The sequence below is a fragment of the Ochlerotatus camptorhynchus genome, unplaced genomic scaffold (assembly GCF_037179485.1).
Source record: "Ochlerotatus camptorhynchus isolate MF236.1 unplaced genomic scaffold, CSIRO-AGI_Acam_v1.1 ptg000045l, whole genome shotgun sequence".
Taxonomy (NCBI): Eukaryota; Metazoa; Arthropoda; class Insecta; order Diptera; family Culicidae; genus Ochlerotatus; species Ochlerotatus camptorhynchus.
The window spans coordinates 1292002-1317479 of NW_027040536.1; the positions used below are offsets into that span (position 1 = coordinate 1292002).

A 25478-nucleotide genomic window follows, 5' to 3' on the forward strand; every position below is an offset into this window, starting at 1 on the left:
TGGATTAGGCTACCAGGTCCCAGGGCTGGTCTGGATCTTTACCTCATTGGAAAGATGCACACTAGTGTTACCAGATCAGTGGTAATGTGGACCAAAAGTGCATTTAAAATAAGCGGGATTTGGTTTATGCTTTGAAGTGATTATTGATGGTTAAGTACAGCATTTGTAAATAGTTAGAATATTGCATTTAATTTAAAAGATTCAGTATAATCGGCATTATGAATAATTATTTCTTTTTTTTTATTTTGTTTTTCTCTTACCTTCATATCTCAGCAGTTATAAGAACTAGAAAGTTATAGTCTTCAGCAAAGTTCATCACAGTAATGTTCTCTACAGTTTTGCCTAGCACAATTATTTTGTATCACATCATATTAAAAAAAAAAAATTGCATCTCAATTTTAGGTGGATTAATCTTTAATTTTCTTTTACCATAAGAAGAAGTGTTGTAACCCGAGAAACTTCTAAGAAGACACCTAGTACATTTAATCAACCATTTCAGCGTAAATAAAAAAGCGCGTGTTTTGATATCCTTGGCACCACTGTGGGGTGGGCAGGAGCTCACGGTCTCCCAGTGTTGGTGAGTTCTTTGCCGTTAATCTTCATGAAAAGTTCACTATTTTGCCATACAGAAATTCAAAACAAAAAAAATATGGGCGGATTTGTATAGTTTTTGACCTGTTTCATTCGACAGGAAGGTTATGCTGGTCAAAAATGCTTTGCCAAACTGATTTCCTACTCAATTAATCAACCTTTGATGTGAATTTCGAGGAGCATATCTTTTAGCAAAACTTGCCATAACAAAATGGGCATAGTTCATTTTAGTGAACAAACTAACACGTCAACACTTTGTATTAAGCGCCTAGCTTCCAATCAGCTTCCTTTCACATGTTCACGCAATTTGCAAAACATTGGATCAAAGAAGGCTGGTTTGGGGGCCACTCACTCCTCGTTGCTTAATTCTTGGTTACTTTGTTGGACCATGTGTGTGTAACATTTGATGAAGCTCCTAGGGCGCTACCAACTTTTCCCAAGCAACATTTTAAGTTTTATCGCGGTTTTAAAGCATTCTACAAATCTAAATTATGGTCTACAGAACCCTTATAAAACCAAAATTGATACTTGGGTTTACGTACCAATCGACGTAGAGGAGAGTAGAGGAGAAAAGAGGACGACGACGGCTAGCGGAGAGCAGCAACAGCCAGCCGGCGATCGATCGTCCGCCATTAGAGGTTGGAACACCGACGCGAACGAAAGTATTTTACTTAAATTAATTTAGAGCAAACAGAAGTAGTGAAGAGAATCTGTTGAAGTTTTGTATCTGATCCGAAAGATTCCGTTGGTCAATGTTGAATGCTCTTGGAATTATTATCGGTATACCCTGGGAGCTCTCTTCAGATTAATTAGAAAATCTTGCGAACGCATCGAAAGAGGTCTTACTTGGCTGAGTATAAGAGTAAAAAGAAAAAGTTTAGCAAAAAGTTGAAAAAAATGTTACCAAAAGTTCTGGTTAAACGATTTATTTGGACACTTCAAGTCAATAATTTTAAACATTGCTAAAATTTGCATTTTGATTAGCTTATTTGAAACAAAAATATTAAATCATGCAAGCACATTTTTAAATATTTAGGTTTTTATAATTGTTTTGGAATTTTTGCTTGTAATTACTAAAAACATGATTTTAATTATTTTGCCCAGAAAAGCATTATTTTTCTGATCAATTTCCAGGAATTATTTCATAGACGGCATTTTGAAAATTTAACAATATTGTTCATAACAAACAATTATGCAAAGTTTCTGTGGAACTGCTTTATTTGTAACCTTATTAGCAATCGGCTCTAGATGTGAATTTCAATTGAGTTTGCTGTCAATAATTATTCCAAGATACTTGACTGTGTGTAAAAGTTCTAAAGTTGTTCCTTTCAATTTTATGTTATGTTATAGAAAATTTTCTCTTTCGTATAAACGGTATAATCTGGTAGTTTTAGATGGTTGTATGTTCAATTCTTCTCTGGCGCACCACGATGAGACATGATCTAAAGCAGTTTGCATTCTATTTTAGATGAAATGGTCCTATTTTGCACTATAGGAAGTGTAGCGTAGGCTTGCGTAGACATGGTAAATAGAGTTGTATAATTTTATTCGATGCCCTGTTTTGTACGTAACAAATAGATTGCAAATGATTTGACGGATACAGTCTGTGCATGGTTGCTATCAATTATTTATTTTATATATGTCAACAGCGCCTACCCACACGGTGAATTTATGAGTGTTTAGGTAACAATGCCGATTTTGTTGATGAAAAGTCTATAATTGCTTCCGGCTAAAAGCGCAACAATCAACTCGTTTTAAATCAATTCTTATCTGAGAAGCCAATTGGCGATTGTGTTTAGAGGAAAATCTAAGGTTGACTATGATTCTCATTCAGCGAACTGCACGGCAATCAATCTGCTGGTACTCATCCAACTATTGAAACCACGGAGACATGCAAATCCCATCATCATTATCATCATCGTGGAGCGATCGTTTGTGTTACAGTACAAATCACCACAATTATCGGGCTTCGTATTTTGCGTACTCTTTTCAACTCCAAAAGTCGTCGGCTGATTTAATCCGCCAAAACCGCCGTTGTCCCGTGTCAAATGAAAGCAGCATGGAAAAGTACCTCCATTCGAATCCAAGTCACCTCATTAGAATGCAGCATCGACCGGCCCATTACTAAATACTTAAACGTTGACGGTGGTGCTGCGGCTGACTTCTATGCCTATGATGGCATTAGTTGGCATTTCTGTTTCTCCTCTTGCTCTCCGCTCAGTGCTCCACTTTTTTTTTCGGGGGAGAAGTTTGTTGCCAAGAGGATCAATAATTTCGACCCGCTCACCGGCGCTCCTAGACGACCCATGTAGGAATGTGTAGAGGCATTTCGTATGTCCTATACCAAAGTTGAGGCGATCACGTGCGCCATCACTGCCAGGCCAAGAGTGAGGAACCTCGTCAATATAATACGAACTTGTCACGCAATGTGATAAAATTGTCGTCATCGGTCGTGGGTAGGTGCCTTGTACCTGGAATGGTAAAACTATTTGCTTTTTGCGTTGTTCCTGCTTTGTTCGAAAACAGATACATACTGTCCCAAAGTGAGTTGAGATAAGGCAAATGTGAACTAAATTGCCGTTTAATAGTGCAGCGATAGAAATTTAGCGAAAATGACAGCCACCGATGAAAAATGGGTCTTGTGAATGGTCTATTGAGGTGTACTGAGATAATTAGCATGTTTATTTTATGTGCACCGCATTCTACATAATGAGCTGGTAGTAATTTATGACCGCTGGGTGCACAGGTGTGAAATGTGGCGCTTATGAAATCGACGACGACGGTCTAGTGAGCATCAATGAGATTGAGAGCAAAGCATTTGAATGCTTGCTCTTTCGGGTGGTGCAATAGCTTAGATGTAGTAGTCTACTTCAACGCCTGTTTTTCGATGAATTAGATCTGAAATAAACATCATTTCCATTTGGAGAGATCTGTTTTCACGTTTCCGAAAACATCATCACCCTCAAAATTGATAATCTGCAATTGTTGTGAACACTGCCATGCAACAGATTGAAGTTTTTCACATTTTCTCATTTAACCCGCTGCTATATAAATACATCAGTGAATATTTTTTTCCTACGATCACAGCTATTAAGAGAAAAACTGGACAGCCATACAGGCTACTAAAATAGAATATGTCGTTTATATTCTAATAAATCAGCCACACTATCTAAAACTAGATCATCAGCCACCGACTGACTGTTGAAAGAAGCCGTTTGGAGCAAGTTGAACGACACGACTCCGAAAGGAAAGCATACATATTATAAATAAATGAGCACACTTCTAGCCACGATGCGATGGTGTGTCAGTGTAGTGTGGCTTGTCATATCGATTAGAATGCAATCCATTTACTAAGACGATTAGTAGAGCAGCCCCGTGCTCGGTACATGCTGCATTTGTTGAAAATAATTACCGCACGACATGGACCACGCGTGTGCTTTGTACTGAGCGATCGTTTTCAAAACGGTGGCAATGTGATTATTACACATGTCTCGGCCAGTTTAGTGGCAGTAACGTCCACAACGGCTTGTGACGCTAATGCTTATTATAAAGACGTGTAGTTTGTTTGACGTTGCTCAGATCAATATTTGAGCATTTACTGAGTTCGATTCGAGAGCGATGTACACAATCAAGGTAGGGTAAGTGTACCAGTTATGGCTGTACGAAATTTCATAGGCCATAATTGGAAAAACATTATAATAGCAACGTAAAGCCATAACTGGTGCACCTATCCTATGTTATTTGTTTGATTTTAATTTATTCCAGGAACACGCAACAAGCGAACCAGGATGATGTCTTCATTTATATTTGTCACTCGAAATTGTCCGGTACTATGATGTCGACCGGTCGACGGATTTATCGAGGCTAATTAAGCAATGAATTATTAATTGGATTGAAATTGGTTCTCAATTTTTCTGATAACCAGTGTTACTCATTTCATATGTTATTGCTTTGATTGCCCATTCCGAATAGGGATGTCGGAAAATAATCGATTATTGTGATTTAATTGAGATAATTATAGAATAATTAGAATAAAATGCATGCATCATGCATTTGGAATAATACATGTCGAAAACCGAAATTTCATGTGTCCTGAATGGCAGATATGAATGTCACTCTTGCAGCGTTTCACCTGATAACACAACAGGTTATGCTTTAAGTCTGATTTTATTTTTTTCGCTTCGTACTCTCTCACGTCACTCGTAAAATTGCACAATTCTATGTGGAAATTTCCCTTCCATCCAAATCAAAGGCTTGGAAAGTTATTGACCGACTATTGAACCCTCTACTGAAACATACAAATTTTTTTTTTTCAATTTCGTTATGACATTTGTTGGTTCTTATGGAAGCTATTTTCAGGCTATTCATAATTAATATTTGATGCCAAATTTTTCACTTCACAAGTAATGTAAAGATTATCAATTATACTTTTGGTGACAAACCAATTCATCAAGATTTTTAGTTATTTTGTTTTGTTTATCCAGTCTATTGATTAATCGATCCAAATTTAGCAATAAATCAGAATAAACAAAATCAAAATTTCCTTCGTTTATTATGTTTTAATTAAACATTTATCATCTCCAGCACCATGCATATTTAAACGACGCAGTCTAACGAGAAATGCAAATTCGATTGATCAACAATCGATTAATAGCACAATAACGGCATCCCTATGCTGCATGGCCACTAGCAACACTGTCTGGGTAGCATCCGAACTTTTCCATTCCGGGAGTATGAGATAATCGATTCCAATTTAGCACTACAAGGGACGTGTCGCACCATCTCGGAATACAACAATTATTCTACATAATAGCCCCCGATTGCGACGGTCGGCCAATGCAAGCGTTCTCCGATGTGGAGTGCAGGGTGAACTTGGAACCTGACCCCCTGAAACAGGGTTCGACAAATTCAAATTAAATCCTCCATTCCTAGAGCTGTCGTAACCCGAAGCCAGGCCAGCCAGCAGACACACTGCTGCATCCAGACTGCCAGACTGACAAGTGAGGGTATTGTTGTGCTTTCATGTTATTTCACAACCCGGACGGAAATGTGCAATTGGTCCATAAATTACGGAAGGGCAGCATCCCCCAACATGGGTTGTGAGCTGTGCCAGACGTTCGATACGAAACCGACCGGGAAGGATTCCTCCAACCGGCAAGAGTTTTGCACATTTTCACCCTTAATTACAAATGTATTATGTGAAAATGAACACATGGATGGGGTTCGGAGGGACTGATGTTTGGGTAGCGTACGAAAATCGTATCGGGAAAATAAGGGTCTAGAAACACTTTTCGCCATTGACAATGTAAAAGGGTTTTCGCACCCGCAGCTAGTAGAATTGCGAAAATGTTGACTGGTTCTGCTCTAGTGATGCTGGATGGCTGGCTGACTGTGGAGATTAACTTGGCTTGGGGTGATACTTCATTGAAGTTGTTTGCTCTGGAATGGTAAGGTGAGCGGATTAAATGGATGTGTTTACTAGAAAGGGGGCATTGTAGGTACATTGATTTGATGGTTGTTTTGCACTTTTGAAGGGGTGCTTTTTTATATCGGTGGGGTGCGGCACATACCGTTATGATTTGAATATTGGATGGCAGCAAATGTTCTGAACAAAAATCACAATGCAAGATATTGAGAAGGTTGGTTGACAGTCAACGCCCCACAATTCGTGATTCATCAAGTCGAATCGATGTTTTTCAAAATTGGATTGCAAAATCTTAAAGCAGGATATTAGGCTTTGTTCACATGAACAACTTTGCCCAAGGCAGCCATTTTGCATCTCTTCAGGTTTCTATTTTATGTCTATAGGTAATCACCATTGTTGACATTTCTCACCTCCATAGACAATCACCTTCGTAGTTATAACCAGGCTAATAAAGTCGCTCGCTAATAAACCCCTATTAATCAGCTGTCACACATAATAGGATAATCCCCAGCTCAGTTTTCCGCGTCGGCAACACTCATCTATGCTGTTCTTTTTTCTTTTTATTACGTTATGAAATGTGCGCGCATGACCATGCTTTCGCCATGCGGGCTATGGGCGAGTGCGGTGGGTGCACGTGTCCATAAAAAAATCACCCCACGGGCAGCACCATCTTTCTCAAGCTTATTACCTGACGATGACACTAATGGCCATCTCGTTACTTTTTTTCTCCTTGTGTTTTCCAGCCGATCTATGCAACCTTACTGCCTGTACTGCAACTAGACTGACGGACGGACGACGGGTGCTATCAACATCTTCATCACCATCATCATCATCATCGGGGCATAGAGTTGCATATTCCACTTGGAAGGTGGTCTCCCGAATGACATCAGCGTTCATGGGACATCATCAAGATTGGTGAAACGGAACGGAGCGAAACTGGGCGCATTAGATGCCATCGTCGCCGGGAAGTAACCGATGCGCCCTCGAAGGGCCCCGCCATTCGAAGCTTGTAGGCTAGGCTAAGGATCGTCTACTGGTGGTGAGTATCGGGTTCTTGCTTCCACACATATATACTTAACCCGGTAGTGCAAATATTTCCCCGAACGCATCGAATTGCATCTGCGGCGGAAACAAACACCCATATCCCATAGTTGTAAAGACTCAATCAACTTAAGTGCTGATCAAATACCGATATCGAGGTACGCCAAAGTAAACACTGTTCGGGTTTACTGAAACGACATACGCCCCCCATTTTAAACATCACTGAAGGGAAATGGCTCGAGGACGGTCGTTTGCTAATGAATCCTGTGGCAGCGCGCTGGTCGTGTGACACGTCTCATAAGGATAACCATATATTTACATTCTCCTTCCAATGAATGGGTAGCAGCTCAGCTTGGGTTTCAGCTATCCACAGTGAGTCAATATTTGCACGGAATTTAGAAAGTTGGATCCTTCGTAAGCGATATTTCCTCGAAGGCTTCATAGTGAAATAATGGAAAACTTTTAAGATTCATACTTTAAAACTGAGCATCGAAAACACATAATGAGCCGCGAAAAACTTGATAACTTCTTAACAAACATTATGCTGCCTACAATCGCACATCAGTGGGTGGGTTTTCGTGAATTTTGAGTTAGCAACTCTGTAAGTACTCTATATGTTGGTAGCTGCTGTCATTGCATGTGATAAAATCAAGGCCTTGTCCTTGCTATATGAACTTTGTTCTGAATCCTTTGAAGTTTTTTTTTTTGGTAGTGCAACAACTAGACCATAATGGCACAGCGTAAAGCATGGCCGGTCTAAAAACTTGTTTGAATATTAGAAGTTTATTCGTCAGGCAAAGTTTGGATTTCCTGTTTATAAGAGGATACAAACATTTTATATATTTGTTACATTTCGCTTGAATGCCCTCAATAATGTGATCTTTAAAAGTTTATTTTTGGTCAAGTATTTCACTTGATTTGACCAGGAAATTGGAACTCCGTTCATAGTGACTATGTGACTACTACTAGGAAACTCTAGGCTTATGTGGACATATTATAAGTTGAGTTTTGGCAGCGTTGGGAGAAACCTTCCATATTTGTAAATAAGAAGAGAAAATATCTAACCTTTTCTGCAGTCCGCTGCAAATAACATTTGTGGCAACCCTGAGGCAAATCAGGGAGGTCCGAAGTGAAAATGTTATACAAAATAGGACCAAGAATGCTACCCTGAGGAGCTCCAGCTCTAACAGTTAGTCGATCCGGTTTGGAATTTTGATAATTTATCTGCAGAGTTCTGTCAGTTAAATAATTTTGAACTAATTTCATAATAAAGAGTGGAAAATTAAACTTTTTTCAATTTAGCATTCATATCTTCATGCCAAACACTGTCGAATGCTTTTTCTATGTCTAGAAGAGCAACTCCAGTTGAGTGGCCTTCAGATTTGTTTGAACGAATTAAATTGGTAACTCTTAAGAGTTGATGAGTAATTGAATGCCCATGGCGAAATCCAAACTGCTCATCTGCAAAAATTGAGTTCGTATTGATGTGAAGCATCATTCTATTTAAAATTATCTTTTCAAAAAGTTTACTTATTGAAGAAAGCAAAATTATTGGACGGTAGCTAGAAGCTTCAGCTGGATTTTTATCCGGCTTCAAAATTGGAACAACTTTTGCATTTTTCCATTTGTCAGGAAAGTATGCCAAATGGAAGCATCTGTTAAATAATTTTACCAAGAAAGATAAGGTACTCTCTGGGAGTTTTTTGATAAGGATATAGAAAATTCCATCATCACCTGGAGCTGTCATATTATGATTTTTTTTAGTTATAGATCTTAATTCGTCCAAATCAGTCCCCCAGGAATCATCAAACATATTTTCCAGAGAGAAAATATTCAGATAATCCCGAGCAACCTGATTCTCAATAGGACTAGTAAGACGCAAGCTGAAATAATGGGAACTCTCGAATTGCTTAGCAAGTTTCTGAGTTTTTCCGAATTTGTGATCAAAATTTGACCACCTTCTTTAAGCTTTAAGCTTAAGGCTTTTGAGGTTTTTTTTTTTAATTTTTGTGAGTTTCCAAAAGGGTTTGGAACTCGGGTCTGATTTCGAAAAATTGTTTTCAACAGTTTTGTTCCTCAGGGCAGAGAATCGATTTTTAATTTGTTTTTGCAAATCCCGCCAGTTAACTTTCATGGCTGGATCGAGTGTTCTTTGATATAGCCTCCTACGGACATTTTTCAGACGGATCAAGAGCTGAAGATCGTCGTCTATTATAATTGAATCGAATTTAATCTCGCATTTTGGTACTGAGGCAGCTCTTGCTTCAAATATAGAAGTAGTCAGAGATTCAAGAGCATAATTAATTTCATCTTTGGTTTGCAAAGGAATGTTTGGATCGAAGTTATATTCCATAAATGTTCTCTATTGCTCCCAATCAGCTTTATGGTAATTGAAAATAGAGCTGTTGGGATTATCAATCCCAATAGTGGAATGATTTCTTGCAGAAGAAAAGCATGTTGGACTGTTTGGATATTGAATAGCGTAATAACCTGCAGAACAATAATCAAACAGAATAATACCATTGGAATTGCTTTGAGCATTATTCCATGAGCGGTGTTTTGCATTAAAATCACCAATAATGAAGAATTTAGACCTATGACGGGTAAGTTTCTGAAGGTCACCCTTGAGCTTTTTTTTGCTGACCTACGCATTCGAATGGCAAAAAGGCAGCTATTAAAGTAAGTTGTCCAAATTTTGTTTCAACAGTTTCAAAAACTTTGGTTTCAAATGAAGAAAGAATTTTATGTTTGATTCGTCTTTGAACAATGATGGCAACGCCGCCACCGGCTGCATCAAGACGATCATTTATATAAATTAAATAATTTGCATCCCTCTTAATCTTATGGTCAGGTTTAAGGAACGTTTATAAGTTAAAACGGCAATATGCACGTTTTGAACTCTCAAAAAGTTAAATAGCTCGTCTTCATTATCTTTAAGAGATCGAGGATTCCAATTTAAAATCCATTGCTGAATTTCAAAGTCATGACAATATTGTTCGCAAATTTTACTCCAGTTTGAATTGCATCAAACATGGAGTTAGATTTAAGCATATCAGAAACCATATCAATTAATGAATTCTGTAAAAAAATCATTTTTTTCCTAAGCCAAAATTTTCAAAATTTTCGTTGGAATTACGTTGGCTAGTCATTTGATTTCTACCCGCTGCAATAGCATCATAGGTAGCTCCATTTACTCGCTGAACATTGTTAGCAGTGAGGAGAGCAGGTATAGATGAAGAATTTGAAGCAGGGGTGATATTTGTACCTACGGGTACGAACGTAGAATTTGTTCCTCACTGACTGTTGTTAACAGCAGAGGATTTTGTACCTGGACGGAAACGTGGAGCGTTTCCTACTTGTTGCTTAGAACAAGATTGAAGGATCGCTTTGCAAGTCTTACATTCCCAACAATTGGAATTGTGGTTCTCACCACAATTTGAGCATTTAAATTTCTTAGGATCTTCCTTCACAGGACAGTCGTCCTTTGCGTGAGAGTTTTGGTGTCGTAGGTAAAAAATATTATGCTGCTTCTCAGTAAGATATTTGAGAAGACATTTGAGTCCGTTCAAGGTTTCAGCCAATACACGGCATTCACCCCGACGGCCAATTTGCAGTGAAAGCTTAAATTTCACAAAGTTCAAAAGTTCCGTGCGAAGAGCATAGAAATCGGAAGTGATTATCGCAATAGGGGAATCTTTTCCTTCTTGGCATTAAGCCGGAAAAGTTTGCGAATTTGTCCTGGATGATGAATCATTCTCATCATCCATGAGCAAATCAAATTGATTGCTCAAATTAATTTCATCCGAAGGGGGATCAAGAGATTGCCCTTTTCTTTTGCGCTTAGGTGCCATGGCGGCAGTAAATTTTTATCCAAATCGACTTCCAAGCAGATTACTATAAGAACCTGAAGGACCGAAGAGGAATTTTGAAAATCGATATCCAAGAAGGATTACCTCGGGTAGGGTCCAAACACGGATCGAAGAGGAATAAGAGTCAAACAAGGTAAAAAAATTACAGATATATTGAGCACTGAAAAGTGCTGTTTAAATTTGTTGTAGCTTTGAGTAGTTAGTAACACTTCCTTCAGCAAAAAGAAAATAGATCCGCACGGCAAAAGAGCACGATGCGGACTGGTGTCTTTGGGACAGTTATTTAGCAAATACTTACTCGGCTACTTTTTAGTAAAAGTCGTATCTGAATTAATTCGGAGTGGTTGTTTGTTTCAGAAGCGGCCCTTCCTAATGTTCAAAGTTATAGAAAAACCTTTTTGCTCTTATCAAAATCCCATCTTCCATGACCCATATAAACATTTTACTTGCGTCGCGTTCTCAAAAAGACGGTGAAGATGACCACAGCTCGACTGACCGTGGAAAATTCCAATGCATGCCACCTAGGAGTTCTGCAGAATAATATAATTTATTGACGCAACAGAATTCCGAAAACATATAAACGAAAGCAATTCGTTTGCGAAAACCGGTTGACTTTGCCGTATCCCGCTAGGACTAACAACTGGAATTTGGAACTTTGGTTTAATCCGAGTGATGCAAATATATATATATGGAAAAGAGTCGTTTAAAATTTTATGAACAGTTCAACCTAGTTGGATGACACAAGTTACTGTGAGAAAGTGTTTGTATGGTTCTCCAAACAAATCTCCAACATCTCGCCTAACGGTTTCGGAAATGAATGAACAAGCTCGGAGGTGACGAATATCCCAGTTTATATGGGTGTTCTATGCAAATTGATTTCGCGCTCGCGATTCCAATCGTAGTTTAGTTTCCCATCTCCTCCGTTTCCGAGAAGCCCTATTACACGGCCAATGAGACTGACTCAACAATGAGTCGAATTTGACTCAAAATGACAAACGATTTAATAGGAAAAACTACTTGAACTGTCAACAGCATTTTGCACCCTTGTGGTTCAGTCAGTTAATATGAGGTAAATAAAGGTCACTAATCCTATTTAATTTTGGAAAATTTCACTCACGCACTGAGTAACCCCGGTTTATGCCTGAGCTACTCTCATCGGCCGTGTACGCGATCGGAAAATCTAATGGGCATAATTGTCTTTTCCCACCCACAAAGTCACGTACCTAGGCTGTCTACTGCACTGAAAATAAACGAACCTAGGCGCCATGTAATCGAGCAAACTGCCACGCATCGGATTAAAAGAGCATTGTTGTGTTTGGTTGGTCAGGTGAAATTCAAGACACATTCCGCAAGATTCCAAAACGATAACGTGCAGCAACACCCACAGGGTAGGAAGCTTTATGCAAAGGGCGTACAACAGCCCAGATTGACTAACTGACTGACTGACTGACTACCTCGGTGCATGATTCCTGTGCTGAACGATCGACCGACCGACTGGGACAGGAGCCGGCCGGCCCCGTCGTCTGATGCTTTCCCCGGAGGGTGACAGTGACGGATGAGATTGCACCCGAGTTGAGTTTCTCATCCATGCCTAGTGTGCTGAGACTCTCAGCTATATTGCACGGTGGGTGATGTCTGGATTGGCAGTGGTGCCAGCTTGCTATTCGATGGCCACTTTGGTTTTTCGTAGTTGTCTAAAATACACCTTTCTTCTTCTTTTCTTAGCAGTTATTATGCACCTATTGCACATTTGTACCTACCTTAAAAGAAGTCTTCTTCTCTTCATTTTGAATTCGGATATTGTGTGAAGTTTCTACTCATCATTATTCGAGTGCTACAATGTATGATATATAAACAAAACAATCAAAATGTATTGTTTTCACCAGTATATCAATATTTTGAATAAACATTCTTGAAAGGGTAAGCAATTTATGAAACAAACTTGTTTACTACATCCGTCACAGTACCATTCATTGTCCCATGTTTATTTAATTAAAAAAAAATTGAGTAAACAAGCGTAGCACTACTAGCCAAGCAGACTGTTTGTAAACAACTTTCCTACATACAAAATGGCAACAGCCGTCCAAGCCTAGTCAACTCAAATAGAAGAGAGTTCCTCCCATGGCTTGGTCAGGTGTGCTTGATTGGCTTGACGCTTGTTTTTCCTTTGAAGAAATCATGATAAGCTTCCCGCTTTCCTCCGCTGCCTTTCTTTATAGATAGGTAGCCAGATTCTAGATAACTTAGGTAACAAAAACTCTTTGCCGATCCGATTGCTTGTTGCTTCTTTTGCTGATCGGATACGGCACCCGGCTGACGTGGTAATAAATTTTCCCTTTTTGCAGATTAACTCCACGTTGCTTTCATTAGGGAGTTAAAACAGAAACGCAGCGGGTTCATAAAACTCAGCAAAACGGAACACTTCAAACGCGATTGACATTGACGAGTTGCATGCATTGAAATTGCGCAAATAAACAACCTCAAAATAACAATAATCTAACCAGCAAGCTGACCTCATACTAATTTCAACGCAAATAATACAATCGTTACGCGATGCGATGCGTTTTGGTCGTCGAGGTTGGTTTGGTTTATCACCTCACGCCGATCGCGTAAAAGTCCTCAAGATTGACTCAAACGCTTAATTATATGAAGGTTTGCAATAACGAAATCGGAGTATGAAATGCAGCAAGCAAAGGGTTGAACAATAAATCTTTGTTCACACTGAAATGTGTTTGAATAAAGCAGGCGCTTGGGAAAACGGCTTTAATGAAAGAAGACGAAAAAAGAGTAGCTGCTGATGAATGGATGCCAGTTGGAAGGCTTTGTTTTAATGTGGACAAATTAACCGAATTATGGTGGCAAACGAAGCGATTTGTATGTTTGTGGGATTTCTATTATTATTATTTTTTATTTGAAGCGGTTCAAGTTCATGGAGCGTGAAATCAGATTCAAAGATGGCATCAAGCGGTTTTAAGATTTCGTCGGTTTTGTAAAGTCTTAAAAGTTATCCGATAAGTTTTAAGGTTCTGTTGAAGGGTACTCAAAACTTCCAAGTATGTACGCTCTAGTAGTTCAGTTTTATTGGACGGGTTGTTTGCTTGAAAATTGCTCTGTAGTTGTTAAGACCTATGTTAAATAGTTTTGCCCTCTTCTTGCCGTTGTGATTATGCGGAAAATGTTATTCAACATTCATAAGCATATGTTTGAGGTGTAAACTTTATTTTAAAAATCATATGGTTAGGTTATGATAATCTTTTGAGAAAACTAACATAATTTGTCCTAGGTAAAATGTATTATCTTTTTCGACCATTGTTGATATTTGAACAAAGGCTATAAATGTTTTGTGCATAGCGATGTCTGGCTGAATGAATAATAATTTGTTTAATTTTGATTAAATTATTTCGTGCCAAGTAATCAACGAGCAAAATATATAGTTTTGCTAATGTAAACGACTCAAAACACCAAATCTGGTGATGGTCCAGTGACTTGAATGTAAATAAGAAAGCCAGCTCAAACCAGCTTAACTAAGCTAAGTTTATGAATTCTTGATTTTTCCAGGATTCTAGACTTAATTTAGTTTGATAGAATTAAGAGCTTGCTTAATATTGTAAGAGATGGAGACTCAAATAAACTTTGCAATCAATTTAAAAATAGAATCTAAATGAAACAAAATTTTAAGGGTTTGAGCTAACAACCAGGCATGTGCAATCATTCACATTCATTTTGTACACTCATTTACATTCATTTGTCTCAAACTTTTTTCATCAACAGAATTCCGTAAAATGATGTATTAAAATTTTGATGGTTTTGATATTAGCTACAACTTTTGTCAATAATTCAAATCTTTATCTCTTATGCCTGATGAAACAGAGCGAACAGAACCCACCATTGTTTTTTAGTGAATGTAAATTACATTCACTGAAAAACAATAACACGTTCTAAGCACTCTAGTTCGTCATATTCGTGATATGCAAGATAACTGTCGGTAGACTGTGGACAATCCTAGTTGTTCGACTTGATCAAGTTTAATAACCTCTAATTTTACTCAACCTGCCATTGTATGAAGGGCCAACAACGGATTGGATGAATCGCCACGTGCATGCACGTAATATATGAGAACTTCGTTCGTCTTGATAATAACAATGGCTTCTCAGAGCTGTCGACTTTGGGATCACTTACTTCCTTATCGATCATGCGACGTTTTCCTGCTCAAGTCCGACCTTCAACGTCCAGGTTTTGTTGCCGATGCCGAGGTTGAAGGAACTTTTCAGCAAGTTTTATGAAAATTTAAGCAAGTTACATGGAAATTGCAGAAAATGTTCGATTCGTTCAATGATTTCGAAAAATGTATAATAACAACAGATCAGTTTCATGAACATCTGGAAAATTGTGGAATCTTAAAAGAAGTTCAGAAATTTCAGGGAATTTTTGACAATTGCAGGTCCGCTAGATTAACTTCAGAAAAATTTCAGGAACTAGGAAGATGTTCGAAGAACAAAGTTTAAAGAAGTTGGAAGTCCTTTCCCCCCGTCAGGATAATTTCTTGAACTTTAATGAAGTTCCAAGACCTTATGAATAATTTTCAAAACTATATGTTAGTTCCATTTACATCAGAAAGATCGCGAGAACCATCAAGAAGTTGTGCAAAATATATAAATGTCAAGAATATAAAGGATTTTCAGGATTATTCCAAAGGTTTCAAGAAAACATCGAGAACAACAGTAGAGATCAAAGATGGCAGTTTCATTCAGGAAAATTGCAAGAACTTTACTGAATTTATCGAATCTTCAGTTGAGATTAAAGAAAATGTGAAAACTTTAAAGAACATCAAGTAAACTAGTTCTAGAGAATTTCAGGTAGGCTCAGAGATCTTAAGCGCAGTTACAATAACTTTAGAATCATTCTGGCTTTCGGACACATTAAAAGATCTGTCAAGGTTGGATTCACAAATTCACATTCCAAAAATATAATCCAATTAGTGTACTTAATAGCATACAAATTACCATCGAAATAAATCACGCACTTATTTACTGCACTTGAAATTGAGAGGAATGTTTTACTGTCATCATTTGTTGTTTACAATATTGCATTGCCGTATAATTCTTTTCCGGTTGCTATTATTCAACTTAAATCCTTTTTGCCACATATGTGCTTAAGTGGTCCAGTAGGTTGACGCCTGTGCCGGTTTGAATCTCGAAATGCAAAGGTAGTTTTAAGACTTGTAATAACAATATAAATATGTAAATTCAATTTGTCAGCATCAAGGTAAAACAGTTCCATAACAATTATAATATAAGAAGCGGTCTTTCATGATTTTTAAACATTAAAACTAGTAGGCTAAACAAGGGTTGAACAAGACTGTTATTTAATGCCTTATAAAGCTTAAAATTTGAATTACTATTAAGCTTTCGGCTGATTGAAATCTCCAGATTTAGATGTTTAAAAGCTGAACAAAGGTTAACGTGGTCTATGTTGAACAATTTTTGAAAACAAAGGCTGAATTAAACATTGTGAGCAATAGCCATTAACATTATAATGCTCTTCGATCTATGTTCAATGTTCATTGTTTGTAAAAAAAAATTAACTTATTTGTATGTCTAGTAGTAATTGCGAGGTTAGAGGGGTACTTTGTCGAAGGATAGGATCAGGAGAGGAGCTTGGGGGTGGACGATGTCACCAGTATGAACGGTAGTGCGGTTCTAGTTGGGCGACAATGAGACTCATCGAGACGGGGGACAAGACAAACAAAAACTAATAAAGGGTGTCCACGATGAAATTGCCACACTATGAAATTGCTCTAACTTTTTAACCGTTGGGTAGAATTTAATGAAATTTTGGGTGGATTTAGTTCATAGTGCATTATTTACATCCTGCAAGTTTTAAAGTCCTGTGATCAAAACTCGCGGAAATGGAGTCGAAAGAACAGCTCGTGCGTGATAAAATCTTGCGCATTCATCACGAGAACAAGGATCTCTCGCATCGTTCCATCGCTAAAACGTTGGGAATCGCGAATTCCACGGTGTCGCGAGTGATTAAGCGGTTCGAGGAACGGTTGATCACCGATCGGAAGCCCAGAAGTGAAGGAAAAAGTATTCCGTACAACACCAAAAATCACAACCGCGTAGTTGGGGCCTTCAACCGAAATCCGAACGCCTCCGTTAGGGATGTGGCTAAGAAGCTGCACCTAAGCCGAAGTTTTGTCCAGAAGGCCAAAACTAAGGCTGGGCTTCGAACGTTCAAGGTACAAAAGGCCCCTAATCGCGACGAGAAGCAGAACAAGTCCGCCAAAACCCGTGCCAGGAAGTTGTACCTCAACATGCTGACGAAAGTTGAATGCTGCATCATGGACGACGAAACATATGTGAAGGCCGACTTCAAACAGATCCCCGGCAACCTGTTTTTCACGGCCAAGGATAAGTTCAGCGTTCCGGAGCATGTCCGCACTCAGAAGATGTCCAAATTTGCGAAGAAATTCCTGGTTTGGCAAGCCATCTGCACGTGCGGGAAGCGGAGTGCACCTTTCGTGACCCAGGACACGATGAACGGACAGGTGTACATAAAAGAGTGCCTCCAGAAGCGGCTGCTTCCTCTCCTGAAGGCCCACAACGTCCCAACAATCTTCTGGCCGGATTTGGCCTCATGCCACTACTCCAAGGACGTGCTGAAGTGGTATGCGGACAATAAGGTCAATTTCGTGCCGAAAATGTTCAACCCTCCCAACACTCCGGAGCTCCGCCCCATCGAGAAGTACTGGGCGATTTTGAAGCAGCACCTTCTTAAACGACCTAAGGTAGTGAAGACAGTCGAGGAACTGAAGAAAGTATGGGTTTACATGCAAAAAACGGTTGATTCACAGGTTGTGCAGAATCTTATGGCCGGGGTTAAGGCCAAGGTGCGGGCATTTGCGTATGGACTGTAAATAAAATACGAGTAAAATGGTAAAATGAAGTTTAATAGTTATTTCTCAATCCCTGAAAATTTGATGGCAATCGGATGAAAACTCGAATTTTGCGAATCAATTTTGTGTGTGGCAATTTCATCGTGGACACCCTTTAAAGAGGCTTTACTTACTTAACGATCCTGCGCACCTCCAGAGGTGCAAAGGGCCTTTGTGAAAGATTTCCATCCTGGGCGATTACTAGCTTTGGCCTTGACCTGTGCCCAAGTCAAATTTCGGTCAACGTGCTTAATTTCACTGTTTAGGCTCCGCCGCCACGAGCCTCTGGGTCTGCCTCTGCTGCGATGTCCTGCTGGATTCCAGTCCAGTGCTTGCTTTCAAATTTCGTTTCCGCTCCGTCGTAGTGTGTGGCCGACCCACCTCCACTTACGTTCACGAATTTCTGTCTCTATCGGCTTCTGATGGCACAAACGATGAAGCTCGGAATTTGAGATCCAATTGTGGGGCCACCAGGCACGAATTATGTACCGCAGCAATGGGTTGATAAAGTGAGTGTTCTCCGCTGATACACACCATGTTTCACTGGCGTATAACAGCACAGACTTCTCGTTCGAGTTAAAAATTCGGATTTTGGTGCGTCGACAGATCTGATTCGCTCTCCATACATTTCGCAAACTGGCAAAAGCAGCCCTCGCCTTCTTAATCCATGCACCTATGTCGCTCTTGGTGCCACCGTCCGACGCTATCTGGCTGCCAAGATATTGGAAGCTATCGACTTTCTCCACTGCCTGCCCAGCTACCGTGAAATTGGAACGGTTTTCCATGTTGACATCCAACGATTTGGTCTTGTCAACCTGCTTCAGAGGAGCGTTCCACAAGGTCGTCGAGCTTACTCTGCATGTCAGAGCACCGTTGTGCTAATAACGCAACATCATCAGCCAAATCGAAGTCGTTGAGATGCTCCATAGTAATAGGCTGCCACAGCAACCCACGGTTCGGTACACGGTCAACGGCTCCAACCATGATCCGGTCGATTACGATGAGGAACAGTAGTGGTGATAATATACATGCTTGCCTCACACCCGCGATTACCCGAATCGGGTCAGACAAAGCTCCGTTGTTCAACACTCTGCATGAGAAAGCCTCGTAATGCGCTTCGATGAGGTTGACGATTCAATCAGGGACTACCTTGCATATCAGAGCGCCCCACAAGTTTTCGTGGTTTAGTCGGTCGAAAGCTTTTTCGTATTCAATGAATACCAAGTACAGGGACTCTTGGAACTCATTGACCTGCTCCAAGATGATGCGGAGCGTGACAATATGGTCCACACAGGATCTTCCAGCACGGAATCCTACCTGCTGTGGTCGGAGAGTCGCGTCGATCTTCTCCTGTATCCGATTGAGGATAACTTTACACAGAACTTTGATAACAATACACAGTAACATGATGCCTCGCCAGTTGTCGCATACAGTTGAATCTCCCTTCTTGGGGACTTTTACCAAAACGCCCTGCATCCAGTCGGCTGGAGAAGTTGCGGTGTCCCAGATATTGACGAATAGTTGATGCAACATTTGTGAAGATAGCATGGGGTCAGCTTTGAGCATCTCTGCTGATATGCGATCGGGGCTTTGTTGGACTTCATACTTCGGATGGCTGCTTCTATCTCCTGCAATGATGGAGCTTCAGTGTTGACGCGAGAAACGCGCCTCAACCTTGGCGGATCATGCCGAGATGTTGATGGTTGGTTGACCGTTAAAACTTCGAGAAGTTGTTCAAAGTGCTCAAACCAACGTTTCAACTGGTCAGTGGGGTCGGTGAGCAACTGTCCGGTCGCGTCTTTCACAGGCATCCTTGGGTTCATACTTGCCCCGCTCAGGCGTCGTGAAACATCCTAGAGGTGGCGGATATAGCCAGTTGTGGCGGCTTTCTCGCCTTCATCAGTCAGGGAGTCCACCCACGCTCGCTTGTCCCGTATACAGGAGCGCTTAACTTCCCTCTCTAGAGCCGAATACCGCGGACGGGCCTCGTTCTTGGCTCCTCGGGTCCTTCCTCCAGATTTCATCGGTGATCCACTCCTTCCTCTGAGTGCGCAGCTCACCCAGGTTGTTCTCGCTTGTTTCGGTTGGCACATAACATTGGATTATGGTAAGGTTTCGGACCCATGTTCTGAATCTGGCAACGATTATTCTCTCATTGATAGGTTCCTACTTGATGAGCGCAGCCTGTGCTCGGGCGCTCGTATACCAGAATATAAAAGTACCTGTCCCGAAGGCAGCTTGTGTTCTCCACAGTTCGGCCAGCGGACTTCAGTAAGTCCCAGGATTTCTAGCTTCATACGGCGGGCCTCACTGGCGAGTTGTGCCAGTTTACCCTGTTGGGCTAGCGTCAGTACATTCCATGTTCCAATTCTTGTCCGTTGCTTAGCGCTAAAAGTCGTTGTCATAAAATCAGTTCGTAATCTTTCACTATAGGTTTCTGTAACAATTTGAAGGTTTCGGAGACAGTAGGTGGTTAGCCTAAGGTCTCTTATCCGCCGTCATGGGACTGCCATCTTGGGTATAGCTTTCGGGGAAAAGCATTTCGTATTCAGCCGCTGGATGCCAGTCATACGCTGTTTGAGCCGCTCCTAACATGGAGAGCAGACGCTCGGGTTTTGTAAGCCACAACCTCCGAAAAGGATGCAGTATGTCCTTCCCTGTCAGCATACGACCAAAGTTCCCACCGGGGTTGGTTACCCGATCTTCCCTAAGGTTACTCGTACCCCAGCCGGCGCCGCAGGAAGGAAGGGATAGGAGTTACTGGGCAAAAGGCTAAGGACCACTTTCACTTGCGTGACGGGTCTATTTTATAACCTTCAAGTACGCGAAGTACCGGTGGTACGCATTATCCAAGACAAAACACAAAGGAATTAAATTCTTATACTAGACATTTGCAGAAAAACATAAATCGCTTGCATATTGCAGAGTCGAAGTTTCTGATAGCGGCATGTAAATGTTTTTGAATTGTATTTATCTATCAATAATGTTGGTGGTTAATAATTTGTAACCAAATTTAGCACAAATCACGACATTAGTAAATTTTTCAAAAAATAAAAAATACCCTGAACAAAAATAAACAAGATTTAGACCGATTGACTATGGCCGAAAACGCAAAATTTCACGACAAAAATCGATATTTCGAAAACTATGCACTCTAGGGCTTTAATGGCTTAGAAAGAGTTTGTCTACAAGATAAGATATTCCTTTTGGCGTAGGTGATGACTAGGGTGGTCCTCTTTTTTTTAAATAAAAAATCGTAATTTTTTATTTATATGTTGTAGGGGAATATTTTGCTTCTAAAAAGTCAAAGATAATTTAATGTCAATCAACTTTGCCCAAGACATCAAAATTATATCTCATCAACACATTCTATGAACGTTTTTCTAAATTCAGATAGGGTGGTTCTGAGAAAAATAGTTTTTTGCTCCAACTTTTTTCTTTCTGTTTTAGTTTGAGAGCCATCTTGAAAGAACTTCAAGATCATGAGTGGACGCATCTTTTAAGATTGTTGTTTTACGAAAGTTATTCCTGTTTTTGTGAAGACAAAGCCCATTTTTCCAGGACACTTTCCTCCAAAAGGAGCAAATATGAGTTACGATTTTTTATTTAAAAAAAAAGAGGACCACCCTAGTCACCACCTACGCCAAAAAGAAGATCTTATCTTGTAAACAATTTTTTCCCAAGACTTCAAACCTCTAGAGTGCATAGTTTTTGAGATATCGATTTTTGTCGTGAAATTTTGCGATTTCGACCATAGTGCGATTATTGGGGACTGAATTTTGAATTTAGATACATTTTTAATGTAATAGAAACGCTGGTAAGTCTGCTTAGGTTATTTTTGTCCGTATTTAGGATTAATCATATTGTCGATCCGTTTTAGGACGACCTTCTCTGTCAGTGATTTTCTAGCTTAGTATAACCATAGAGGTAACTCTAAGACCAGAAGGTCCCGAAAAAACTAGCTCAACTTTTTAGCTCAGCTCTGGTACTCTCTTCGGTCCCAAGCTAATCGATGCACCCCTCGAAACACGAACCCCTCATTTTATCTGTCAAAGTTCCATAGCGAATCAAAACAAACATAGTATAGCATTAGAATTTCGACTAGAATGGGGTATGTTAATCGATTTGCTTGGGACCAATAGGCTAGTCAAGTAGTGAGCCAATTTAAAATCGTTAGCTTCGTATTGATTGTTGGTATAACTAAGATCCTTTTCTCTCGAGGTTCTAGAAGAAAAAAATATCGAAATATTGTGCAACGGCAAAGTTTGAGTGGTAGGAAACTCTATTTTAAACTGCTCGAATGATGTGATCCATCGAATAATTTGTTTGAGAAACTGCATAAAGTCATTCGATGCAAATGCTGGAAAACAAAAAAAAATGAGTCCGGGTCTAACGGGCCATCTTTTAATAAAAATTATTATTAGGGTGGTCCTCATTTCAACTTAAATCAGATATCTAACTATAACTTTGTATTTACATTCTTCAACAAAGTTATTAAAAAAATTAATCATCTTTGCTGAAGCCATAATTTTTCTAGCTAGAATTTTTTTTATATTTAAACTAAGGTGCCTCTAACACATTTTTTTATTCTAATTATTTTGTTTCAAAGTGACTTGTTTCAAAAAAGTGATCGTCAGAAGAGTTGTAGCAAAAAATATGACGCACATTTTAACTGAATAAAGTATTTGGATATAGCTTTACAGTCCAATATTGTAATAAAAAAAATCCAAAAACTCTTAAATGGGATATAAAAACGCTTTGAAATCCAATAATATATTCACGAAAGCGCACAAATAACCTCATACGTCAAAACACCAGTCTGTTAAGAAAAAGGCTTTAAAACACTAATATGGCCTAGAATAGTTTTAAAATACCAAAATTACCTTAAAATCTTTGAACCGTCCTGTGAACGCTGACAATTGTCTTAAAATCGAATCAACAGCTCCCATAACCATCTTAAAACGTCAAAATGGTCCAAAATGACCAAAGGAAGTCACAATGAGCCAGATTTAAGTTTTCAAGCTTTCTTTAAATTGCCTGGAAAAATGGCCAAAATTGGTTTTAAATGGTCCTGAAAACGCCAAATTAGTCAGTCCTAACATTAAATGATACAACAGCAGGACGGCCCAGGTGTAGTGTAAGGCAGCCCTAAGAATGCACCTTTAGAATTGATAAAACGATCCATAAAATATTGAAAAACGTTCCATAAAAAACATTCAAATGATCCATAAAACATCGGAGAAAATCCTTAAAAAAGTGTGAACGATCCATAGAAAATATCAATATTATCAATATTTTATGTGAAATTTAGCAACACAATTGTAAAAATTTACCGGTAAATTTCTTAACAATGAGCATTGAAATTGTACGAATAACCCATAAACATATTGCAATTGATCAATAAAACTTTCAGTAATGTACCATAAACTAAAGAAAATGATCCATAAAAAATCAAGTTTGCGCACTTAAAAATATAGGCATGATGTTTTGGAAGCTTCATTTAGGAAATTCCTTTTTTGAAGCTTATTCTAGACGCTCGCCCATCGTTCCGCTCTTCTGACAAAAAAAACATGGGAGGAACAGAAAACCTGAGTAGATACGTAGTAATGTAGCAATTTTTCAAGGTTTATTGATCAAATTAAAAAAGGGGTCCAAAACATAAAAAATATGTAAATCCCATAGACTATAATTGGAACACACCATAATAAGAACGTCTACTAATAACTGGAACACCTACCCTAGGTATGATCCATAAAATTAACATTTATTTTTCATATTTTCTTAAGAAGATTATTATAGAAGCTTCTTTTGGAAGCTAATTCTAGACGGTGAATCAAAATTAATATTAGTGTCCAAAACGTGAATAATATAGTCTAATTCATGGATCATGGCTGTTCGAAATATCGGGATAACCCTGTACAGCCAAGCCCAGCGACAACCCTGTGGGAGATTTGGAGAGTTACGATAACGGTCGCTGTCAGAAATGACAGTAACCTGTGATTTTAGATAGGTTGGAGTAAGAACGAGAAAAAAAGAAGAAAGGAAGGTACAATTCCAAACCATCTAGAACACGTTTTACAGCTAAATTAAATTAATTGCCTAAATTTGTTACTATGCCTACCGTTTAATTAAATTGTAGTGATTTGTAGTGAACTAGCTACTGAAGTAGGTTAGTTGGAGGTGGAATTCGTGTAAATATTGAATTTAATAACTCTATATTTGCTTAATTTAGATACTACAATTTTATCCTAAAATCTGGTAACCTACAATTTGTTCCTCAACGCTATATACTTGATTTACCCTAAGTAATTAGTAAGTAGCTCAATCTACATGGTTTGCGTGCTTAACTAAAATAATAATTGAATCCATAAATCCTAAATCTCGGTTGAAAAATCTCCCGTTCAGCCTCCTATCGCTTTTCATGGAGGAATTTCTCTTCCTCCAGCGTTTTCTCCTGCTGCAACAGGTCTAGGCATTCCTCCAGGCTGACCTCATTGGTACTTTCTTTTCCAGATTCGAATCCGGCATCACTTCTTGCACTATTCTATCTGCTAGGTGGTTTCTTTGGGACAGACTTCTTGGTTCCTATTTGGCACCTTCAGCATATTTGTGCACTTCGAGCACGTCTACGGAATCTCCGTTACAGCTGTTGTCTTACCAGCACAACTATAATGGGTCCAGAAATCGCAGACACACTGGACCATATCATCTACGTGGTCATGGCCTTCACAAAGCGTACAGTTTCGATCGCTGTTCTGTTCTTCACTCAACGGTGGTGTTGATCCCTCTGACATTTTGAGGTTATATCCGATGTTGTTCTTCAAACATGTTCGGATTAATGAAAGCAACTACCTCAGAGCAGTCTCGTTTTGGACAGCTTGAAGCTGAAATAGGTTTTATTACAAGCATTAAGATTGGTTTAGATTTTATATTAGGTTAATAAAACCTATTTCAGCTTCAAGCTGTCCAAAACGCGACTGCTCTGAGGAAGTTGCTTTCATTAATCCGAACATGGCTATATTTTTAAGTGCGCAAACTTGATTTTCTATGGATCACTTTCTTAAGTTGAAGGTTCACTGCTGAATGTGTTATGGATCAATTGCAATATGTTTATGGGTAATTCGTACAATTATAATGCTCATTCCTGGGGGCAAGACAGCTGTACTCTGAGTAAATATATTTGCACCGAGTAAATTTGAGTTACTCATATTTACTCAAAAATGATCGCAGTAGCCTCGATTTTCTGATCAAAGAAAATATCGTCTGAAAGCATATTTCGTTTGAAGCATCTGTTCGCCCATTTGAAAGATCGAATCGCTCGTTTAACAAATCGAATTGTGGACAAACGAAATGCTCCTGTGGTGGTTTGACTGCACGACGGTTTTACGAGGCTTATCGTTCGTGTGTGGCTTGGATGCCTTTCAGGCGCCTTTCCTCGTTGGTGAGGATCGACATGGCCTAGGACGATACAGGAGTGACGGGAGTGACCCGTTCCAAAAATGCTCCTTTTCGGTTACCTGAGGTACAACCTGAGGAGCTTTAAACTTCCTTCGTGGTATATCCTGGTGGTCCTTGACTGCTGATTGTAGTATATTATGTAGTTGCTGATTCTAGG

The 25478-nt window shown here is 39.3% G+C and overlaps 1 protein-coding gene across 2 annotated transcripts in view; it reads left to right on the top strand.

The window, feature by feature from the left end:
- LOC135715142 (beta-1,4-glucuronyltransferase 1) overlaps window positions 1-25478 on the top strand; it is a 202348-nt gene that overhangs the window by 149494 nt on the left and 27376 nt on the right. For both annotated transcript variants that reach the window (XM_065238542.1, XM_065238550.1), the window contains exon 4: window positions 6760-7055. The gene's annotated coding sequence lies outside the window, so the exon portion shown is untranslated. The remainder of the gene's footprint in view (window positions 1-6759; window positions 7056-25478) is intronic.